Here is a 10,072-nt window from a genome sequence, read left to right on the forward strand (position 1 = left end):
GAGGGCTGCGAGTGCAAGAATCCAGAGAAGTTAGACTGCGGAGGGACAACTGTGACACATCCAGTCACTGTGCTTCAGGATATAATCATGGTTTATGTAACTTGGCTTCATGTAATTTGATATGCGGGGCATGAAGCTAGGCCTGGGGGGAAAAATGGCAGAATATCAAAGAAAAGCAGATGCAGGATGTTCTCTCTTTGCATCTTGTCTTGGGCAGAGGTGAAGAAAGGACTGACGGTGCCTGTGGTGGTTGTGTTCCTGGTCCGGAAGAGAAGTCTGCCCGTGGCGTTTGTGTTGCGCTGACACCCATGTTCCCGTCAACCAGAGTTAACAATTGTTAATGTTTTAGCTCATATTTTCAGTCATTTTCATTTTGATCGTTGTCGTTTTAAGAAAATGATCAGTAAAATTCTGTAAAATTTATTTTACAGAAAATGTAAAATAAAATCTGCCTCAAACTGCCACGAGGGCATGGGAGTGGGAGATGGGGAAGGAGCAAAAGTGGGCTTCATCCAGGGCCATTGTGAGGATGGCGTCGCTCCTTACCAGTAGCTCTGGCCCCTTTCAAGTGTGCCTCTTGTCCACTGCCCTCCCCCCTACTGGACCTGTCTCCAGTCCTTGGAAATCAACGAGGGACACTTCTGGTGTCTGCCCAGCTCACCATACATCTACCCCAGCACCAGGCCCAGGTGTTGCCACATGCCCTGTGGGCAGGAACCCCATGTATCACACCAAAGCTCCCAACCATTTAGTTGTTCACTCAGTGGATGACTCCTAAGCTCTAGCTTGGGTGCACTCTCAAAACAGAGAACGTGGGCAGGACAGGGTTTGGGGGGCGGGGGTAGAGTTCAGTATCAACATCCAGAAAGGGGAGTACCCTATCAGTGGTTAGGAGACCAGGCAAGCACCTCGGGCTGAGGGCCTGGTACCGCTCAGAAGCAGCCTGCTTAGGCCAAAGCACTGCAGTCCTTTTAAGTGTCCATTTGCTGCTATAACACATGACCACAAACTTTATGGCTTAAACCAGTACAGATTCATTTTATGCTTCTAGAAGTCAGAAGTCCAAAATGAATCTTACAGAGCTAAACTCAAGGTGTCAGCTGGGCTGTGTTCCTCCTGGAGTCCAGATGAGAATCCATTGTGTCACCTTTTCCTGCTTGTAGAGGTCACCTGCACGTCCTGGTTCACAGCCCTCTCCTTCTGTGCGAGTCACTCCACCTTCTGCTTTTTTTTTTTTTTTCCACCCTCTGCTTCTATCATCACATCTTTTTCTGACTTTGACTCTCCTGCCTCCCTCCCTCTCTCTCTAAAATAATCTTGCAACGACTCTTGGCCCACCTAGATAACCCAAAACAATCCCTTCATCTGAAGATCCTAATTTAATCCCACTTGCAAAGTGCCTTTTGCTGTGTAGGGTACCATATTCACAGGTTCTAGGAATTAGGATGTGGACAGCTTTGGGGGGCCATGTCTGGCTTACTACCCTAAGTTCCAGGGCATTTCTCACCTCCTGTCTGAGGCCAGGCCAAATCCTCCGCGGATGCTCCCATGTTACAACATTTGAGGTTCATCATGCCTAGCCATTCCTTCGTCTCAGCCACCCTCTGCTGCCCGACTCATGACATCTTTTCTTACCTTCATCTTTCCACAACTTCATTCTATTCCTGATGCCTCCAGAGATGGCCCCCATACCTTCTGACTTTCCATTATGTAGCAGTGCTACATCTTTGTCCTGCTCCCAGGCAGACTTAAGATGAGAGGGATCAATTGTGCCTTAAGCATTTCAATGGCATCAAGACCTTTGAGGACTGTGCTGGCCCCTTTAACTATTACTCTATTATGTCTTCAGTCTTGGGAAGATAACCCCTCCTCCTCTGAGGTTCCTCCTGAGCCTCAAGGGTGTAACTCCCACCTCATCCTGCCTCATTCCACCCCTCATACTGACCCAGGGTGACCTTTCTAACAGGGAAATTGGAGCACTCTTGCTCCCTGGCTTAAAATCCTTCAATAGCTTCCATCACCTACTTGCTGAAAATCCAAATTTTAGTCCAGTATAACTGACTCCTCCCTATCTTCATCTCCTGCCTAAACTGGACTGCCTGTCTTCCCTGAGCACCATGCTATTCCATGTCTCTGCACATGCTGTTTCTGCTACATGCAATGCCCACCGCACCCCCATGCACCTGGTACACTCTTTACCCCTCAGGTCATGGCTCAGCATCACCTGGCTGTCCCTGGTGTCTCTGAAGGTGGCACTGAAGTGCCCTTGCTCAGGCTTCTTCTGTCTTCTGATTAGACGCTCCCCAACTTTGCATATAATGTGTTCCTGGAAGTGTGTATAAAGGGGTATGTAGGGACACCTGAGTGGCTCAGAGGTTGAGCATCTGCCTTTGGCTCGGGGCATGATCCTAGGGACCTGGAATCGAGTCCCACATCAGGCTCCCTGCATGGAGCCTGCTTCTCCCTCTGCCTGTGTCTCTGCCCCCCCCCACCCCATATCTCTCATGAATAAATAAAATATTTTTTAAAATAATAAAAATAATAATAAAGGGGTATGTATAAAGCTGAGGCAGTACACTTACACAAGTCATAAGGCAGGCTTTCTTCCCTGACAGCTATAAACAAAGTGCCTGATTTGACGTAATTGTCAAGCTCCTTTGAACCCTGAGTATTGTGCAATTTACACATGATTATTTAAAAATATTAAAAGCACAATTTGGACATTAAACATATACACTTAAATAATTTGTCTTCAAAAATAGGGCAAAAAGAAATAAATGCAAATATTGCGGGTTGTATAACCTGATGGAAATATCTGGAAATTCCAGATGGGATATAATAAACATAATTTTAAATAGCTTAGGATGGAATAAAGGGAAATCCTAGTGTACCAGAAATGAAGACAAAACAACACCCACATTATAAGCGTGTGAATGACTGTTGCATCTAACAGGGTTAGGAGAAGAAGGTTATATAGGCCTTGGGCCCATGAAGTTCAGAGTTGGAGCTGATGCCTCCTCCAGAGAAAGTCCCCCAAAGGCCTCATATTCAGAAAATACATGGTTTAGAAAAAATGCACCCAACACTAAAAGATGATATTTAGTTGGGTCCTCAGGAAGCAGATGTCGAGACACACTTTAAAGTGCAGGAGGTTTAGGGGGAATAATGCTATGAAAGGTAAAGGCATGAGGAAGCAGGATTTTGCAGGCAAAATCTCTGACCAGGGCACAGACCTAACATCCATGAAAGGGACGAGGAGTGCAAGCAGGTTTGGACAGCAAGAACAGAACATGCTGTGGTTCTTTTTTTTTTTTTTTTAAGATTTTATTTATTTATTCATGAGAGACACAGAGAGAGGCAGAAACATAGGCAGAGGGAGAAGCAGGCTCCTCACAGGGATTCTGATGTGGGACTCAATCCCTGAACTGCAATCACGCCCTAAGCCAAAGGCAGGGTATCAACTGGGATTAATCGCTGAGCCACCCAGGCATCCCCATGCTGTGGTTCTGATGAACTTCCACCAAACCAAAGGATTCTAGAGCAAGTAATTCCTATTAGAGGAATCCTGTATTGAGCAGAAATGCCCAGGCCCTAAAAACCCACCTGCTCACTCACTGGCTGGGACTGCCCAAGTACAACGTGGCCTTAGCTTGAAAGCCAACGCATTTCCTGAAGGCATTAATAACTGGAGCTGTCAGCTAACAGCACTCCTTGTAGCTGAATGGTAAATTCCTAAAGATCTGAGTGGCAGAAGAACTCCACTGCTGCCACAAAGAACAAAAAGCTGATGCTTCAGGCTGGGCTCTGGGTGATAGTAGTGGGTGGGGCGATATCTTCGTTAAGAATCTAGAACTACAGCTTGTACCTCGCAGTGGGTGAGATTAAAATTTACATTACCCACAGGGCTGATCAATTGCCATAAAAACTGGACAAGAACCAATGATAGCACTTGAGGTTTCTGGCTGAAGGAAACCCAAAACAGAAGGAATTATCCCACAATCCAGACCATGAGCCTGGCTCAATATAAGCTCACAATCACATATTGCAAAACCCACAAGGAAATAGTCCACCTTTAGTGAGAATACAACAAACAGGCAGGATCACAATCCAAGAACTTGAATTCATACATGAATTCAAAAAAGAATAAGATAGGAATAGTTTTATAAGGCATAATACTAACAAAGGGCAGAAAGTGGAAGAAGCGGCATGGGAAATGCCTGGTAAATAGAAAAAAAATTGAACCTTAAGAAAAAATCAAGATACTATTAAAAAGAAAGTAATATTGGGATCCCTGGGTGGCACAGCGGTTTGGCGCCTGCCTTTGGCCGAGGGCGCGATCCTGGAGACCCGGGATCGAATCCCACATTGGGCTCCCGGTGCAGGGAGCCTGCTTCTCCCTCTGCCTGTCTGCGCCTCTCTCTCTCTCTCTCTCTCTCTCTCTCTCTCTCTGTGACTATCATAAAAAAAAAAAGTAATATTTGAAAAAACAACAAAATTTCTGGAAACAAAATAGTCCTTGAACTTTTAAAAACTCAGTGGATGGGTTAAACAGCTGACCTAAACAGGGCTGCAAAGATGTGATATGTTTAAGAGCAGAGACTAAAACACCCACAATAGATCTATCTAATCATATTTTCTCATTTAGAAAGAGATAATTTATTTCCTTCAGGAGGAAATAAATTTATAAAAGAAAGGTTGACGAGCTTCAAGACAATGGAAGACATAAATCCTCAAACTCAAGAGGCCAATCCTCAAGCTCAAAGGTAAAACCACAGGTAGAAACATCGTGGTGAAACTAGAACCACCAAAAAGAAAAGGAAAATCCTAAAAGCAGCTGGAGAAAAAGACAGATTGACATGAAAGGAAAAGGTATCAGAGTGACCAGCGACACTTCTATGATAAAAATAGAGATCAGGGGATCCCTGGGTGGCTCAGCGGTTTAGAGCCTGCCTTCAGCTCGGGGTGTGATCCTGGAGTCCCAGGATCTAGTCTTCCCACACTTCCTTCACTCCAACTTAGGCCTTCACAAAGCCTCACCTTTGGCCAAAGCATGGAGGGTTCATAAAGGACGTGAAGGAGGATGTGCACCTGTGTGTTGCCATAGAAACTTTGTTCAGCCTGGTTCACCTGGGACTGTGAAGGTCTATGGGTATCATGGTTTCCAGGAGGGGCGACATGAGGTGGTCTTGGGCGTAGTCCTCAGCTTTACCCTGACTTCCTCTGTCAGGGAGAAGCATTTCCTGAGGGCTATCAAGAAATGTCTGCCCCTACTCTTCCCAGGAGTCACCCTCCATTATGTGGCCTGTGGGCATGTGGGCACCTCAGAGGTCCCCTTCCACTACATGCTCCTTTACAAGAGTCAAGGAAGCTCCTTGGATCTTATCTTGCATCATTGGAGTCTGAGGGGAGCTGGAGCAGGATGGGAGTAGCCTCTCCTTTGCCTGTCATGTCTTTAAGCCTTCAGAAATCTCTGCATTAAAAGCCATCCACTTCCATGTGCAAGGGTACTCACAAACTTTGGGGGGATCCGTATCCAGAGTACTTCCCTTCTTCCATATGATGGAAGAGGGAGCCTGGAAAGGGCGACAAGCATAGTCCTGGGCTCCACAGAGGACACTGTGAATGCTCTCACGTCGAAAGAGGAGGGTGACCAAGCACTGCCTCCTCTTCTGTCCTCTTTGTACATGTACATGTGTGAGGACGAGATGCCCGCTCTCAGGTGGGGCCTCCTAGTAAAGCTCCGCAGGTGAGTGACTGTCCCAACTCCTTCTGGCCACACAAAAGTAAGTTGTGGGGTAGATTGTGGGCTGCTCAGCTCTGGGCCTTAGCCTCGATCTCCAGACAAGGACAAAATGACACTTGACATCTTGTCACACACTGTTTATAAGAGATTTACCTAAAACTTAAGAGTACAATGCAGTGCAAAGTAAAGAATTGAGAAAAGCTGGACTAGCAAACACTCATTGAAAGAAAATGGACTAGTAAATACCTTTAGACAAAACAGACTTTTAATAAGATTTTATTTATTTATTTATGAGAGACACAGAGAGAGAGGCAGAGACATAGGCAGAGGGAGAAGCAGGCTCCTTGTGGGAAACCTGATGCATGACTTGATCCCAGGACCCTGGGATCACACCCTGAGCTGAAGGCAGATGCTCAACCGCTGAACCACCCAGGTGGCCCCAAACAGACTTTTTTAAATGATATTTATTTATTTATTTATTTATTTATTTATTTATTTATTTGACAGGGAGAGAGCAAGAACAGGGGAAGCAGCAGAGGGAGAAGGAGAAGTAGGCTCTCTGCTTAGCAATATGGGGTTCGATTCTGGGACCCTGGGATCATGACCTGAACCAAAGGCAGAAGCTCAACCAACTGAGCCACCCAGGCTCCCCAAAAATAGACTTTGATCCTAGAAGCATTACTAGGATAAACAGGATCACTGTATTATGAAAAAAATAAGGTACCATGCACCTAACAACATGGACTCATATAAAGCAAAACATGATAGAATTATGAGGGAAATTTTGAAAAACAATCACAATGGGAGATTTCTATATACCTCTATTTGATAAGACAAACAAAAATTAGTAAGAATCTAGAATATTTGAAAAGTGTATTAAACTAATTCTTTCCAAACAATTAGAGATTTTATGTTCTTTTCAAGCATGCATGAAATATTTACAAAAGCTGGCTGCAAAGCAAATCATAACAAATTCCAAATAACCAATTTTATTCAGACCCCTTTTTAAAATCACAGCATAAGGGATCCCTGGGTGGCACAGTGGTTTAGCGCCTGCCTTTGGCCCAGGGCAGGATCCTGGAGACCCGGGATTGAATCCCACGTCGGGTTCCTGGTGCATGGAGCCTGCTTCTCCCTCTGCCTATGTCTCTGCCTCTCTCTCTCTCTCTCTCTCTCTCTGTGTGTGACTATCATAAATAAATAAAAATTTAAAAAAAATCACAGCATAATAAATTAGAAATAATAAAAGGATATATAAAATGTTTGCGGGCAGCCCCAGTGGTGCAGCGGTTTAGTGCTGCCTACAGTTGGGGTGTGATCCTGGGGATCCGGGATCGATTCCCACATTGTGCTCCCTGAGTGGAGCCTGCTTCTCCCTCTGCCTCTCTCTCTCTCTGTGTCTCTCATGAATAAATATATAAAATCTTTAAAAAAATAAAAAATAAATAAAATGTTTGCAACAGAGAAGAACCATTTAAGAAAAAAAAGCAAAACTCCTTGTACTCACATTAAAAAAAAAAAAAAAGATTTTAAATAATCTCTACACTGAACATGGGGTTTGAAGTCACAACCCCAAGTTCAAGAGTTGCATGCTATGGGGCACCTGGGTGACTCAGTTAAGTAGCCAACTTTTGGTATCGGCTCAGGTCATGATCTCCCGGTTGTGGAATCCAGCCCTCTGTCAGGCTCCACGCTGAGCACAGAATCTGCTTCAGATTCTCTTTCCCTCTCTCTGCCCTTCCCCCTAGCTTATGTGCAAACTCATTCTCTCTCTCAAATAAATAAATATTTATTTAAAAAAAAAAAAGAGTTTCATGTTCTATCAACTGAGCCAGTCAGGTGCCCCAGCTCTTATTTTAACACTGCTTTACATGTTTGTTCTTTGGAACAATTGCTACTGTAAAAAGTTTATAACAAAAAATTTCAGCTGATTACAGAATATTTATTTAATATTAATGTATCAAATATGCAACTAGTAATCTTGAGGGGGGAAATATACCAAGAGGATATACAGTTATAAAAGTAGATTCACATTAAAAATGTCAATTCTTCCAAAAATGGAAGGTATATTTTTATTCTTCCACTTTTCACATATACCAGAAGACAAAGGAAAATAAATTCAAATAAGTTAACTACTCAGGTGGTTGGAGTCTTTCGTTTTACTTTGGTATTAAGAAAATCCAGAATTAATACTGAATTTCTTATCTTACATTCATCTGAAAAAGAATGATCGTATATTCATCCATCTGGGTACTTCTTCGAGGAGTATTAGCAGATTAGTTGATTTCTGGACCCCATCAAAATTCTAGCTGGCTTAGTTGTAGAAATTCACAAGCTGATCCTAAAATTCAAATGGAAGTTCAAGGCATCCCGAATGGCCCAAAACAATCTGGAAAGAAAAGAGCAGAGTTAGAGGACTCAAATTCCTGATTATCACATTTGGAAACATTAAATGCACGCTACCAATAACACAAAAGATGGTGGCTAACCTGGTGTGAGATTAATGCATTGAAGTGAAGTGATATAACTCACATAAGGTAGGATATAGGGGTGCTTGGGTGGCTCAGTTGGTGAAGTATCTGCCTTTAGCTCAGGTCATGCCAGTCCTACGTGGGGCTCCTTGATAAGCAGGGACTCTGCTTCTCACTCTCCCCCAACCTTATGCTCTCTCTCTCTCTCTCTCAAATAAATGAATAAAATCTTTAAAATAAATAATAAAATAAAATGTAATCCTATCAGTAAGCACATTAAGTTTGGTGACAGGTTCACAGTTACAAAACAAAAACAAAAACAAAAACCTATAAACCAGTAAGAAAAAGAGTTCATGACAGGGAGGATATGAAGAGAAAATCTGAAGAGTGAGCAGCCAAAATGTCTAGTACATACGAAAGGGTGTTCAATTCTCGTAATAACCTGGGAAACACAAATACCAAACACAAAGTAAGACAGTGAACTATGATTTCAAACTCATTGTGTTGACAAGGTTCAAAGCCCAGAATCAGTAACTGTTGGCAAGGCTCTGAAAACGGGACCCCATGCACTGTTGGTGGGAGTGTCGCTGGGCGCCACCTCACTGGTGAGCGGTTTGGTGAACTTAGGGAAGTCTTGGGGTCTCTCCCAGAGAAAGTCAAACCTACACAATGAGATATGAGTGCAGATGTTCCTGGCAGCAGGTTTGTTTTCATTCCCCTCGGGGGAAAGGGAAGTAAACTGGAGTTTATTTATTCAGTGAAATACTATATAGTGGTTAAAATGAATGAACCAGATATTCTTGTTTAAACATGACTGTATCTCAAAAACAATGATGCTTAAAAAAAAAAAAAAAAAAAAAGAGCAAGCTGCAATCTGATATGGAGTGAATTACATCATTCACATAAACATTTGAAATACCAACCCCAGTGGTCTATACTGTTCACTGATGCACGAGGACATAAGTGGGGTCTGCAACCTCTGGGAAGGGAAGGAAATGGGGTCCAGGGCACTGGCCTTACCTGTATCCATAACTTTCCATTTTTAAAGAGACATCTGGGCTGACTTTAAAGAGCATCCTGAGTCCTGCTCCTGCTGCCTTCCAAAGCAGCTCCATCCCTGGCCCCCCCTGGGGTCCCCAGAGGTGAACAAAGATATCCTATCTTTCTTCCCCCTTTAAGGTAGGTCCAGTAGGGTCTTTGTCACTTGTACCCAGGAGGCCTGCTGTCCGTCCTTCCTCCCTCCCCCGCCCCCAAATATCATTTCTGGTTCTCTCCACCCAGCAGCTATCCCACAAACATGAGTGTAGGTGAGCCTGTCCAGGAAAGGGAGCCGCCAGCCCCAGGCTGTACCATTTCTGTTGCGCTCTCTCTCAAGGTGAGCCAGAGCACTGCTACCAGGGACTGGCACCGCAACTTCGTCTCTTTCCCACTCGGCCTCAGTTTCCTCCCAAACGACGGGTCGGCCCCTTCCAGCCCTGGCTCCCCCTGATGCTCGGAACTGTGTCCTTTCGTGTCGAAAACAACACTCGGGCACTTGACAAAAGCACCCAACCCCCTTGCCACCCTTGGAACCACAGCCCCTTCCCTGGAACCCGGGCTGCACGGAGCTGGTCACATGAACTCGGGCTTCCTTTGGTGCGCCGGGCCTCTGAGATCCCTTTGTGAGCGCAGGTTTTGAAAGGGAACGGCCCGGGTTCTGGGCTGGAGACGAGCAGGGGATCCGGCGGGACGAAGGCTGTCGGAGCCAATCAAGCCGCCTGCAGACCCGGCACGGCGCCTCGGCTGCGCGCGGCCGCCAGCGCTCGGCTCTCCCGCCCCGGGTCCCGGCCGCGCCGCCCGGGGAGGCGAGGACCCCAGG

Source organism: Vulpes lagopus, chromosome 4 (genome assembly GCF_018345385.1).
Source record: "Vulpes lagopus strain Blue_001 chromosome 4, ASM1834538v1, whole genome shotgun sequence".
NCBI lineage: Eukaryota > Metazoa > Chordata > Mammalia > Carnivora > Canidae > Vulpes > Vulpes lagopus.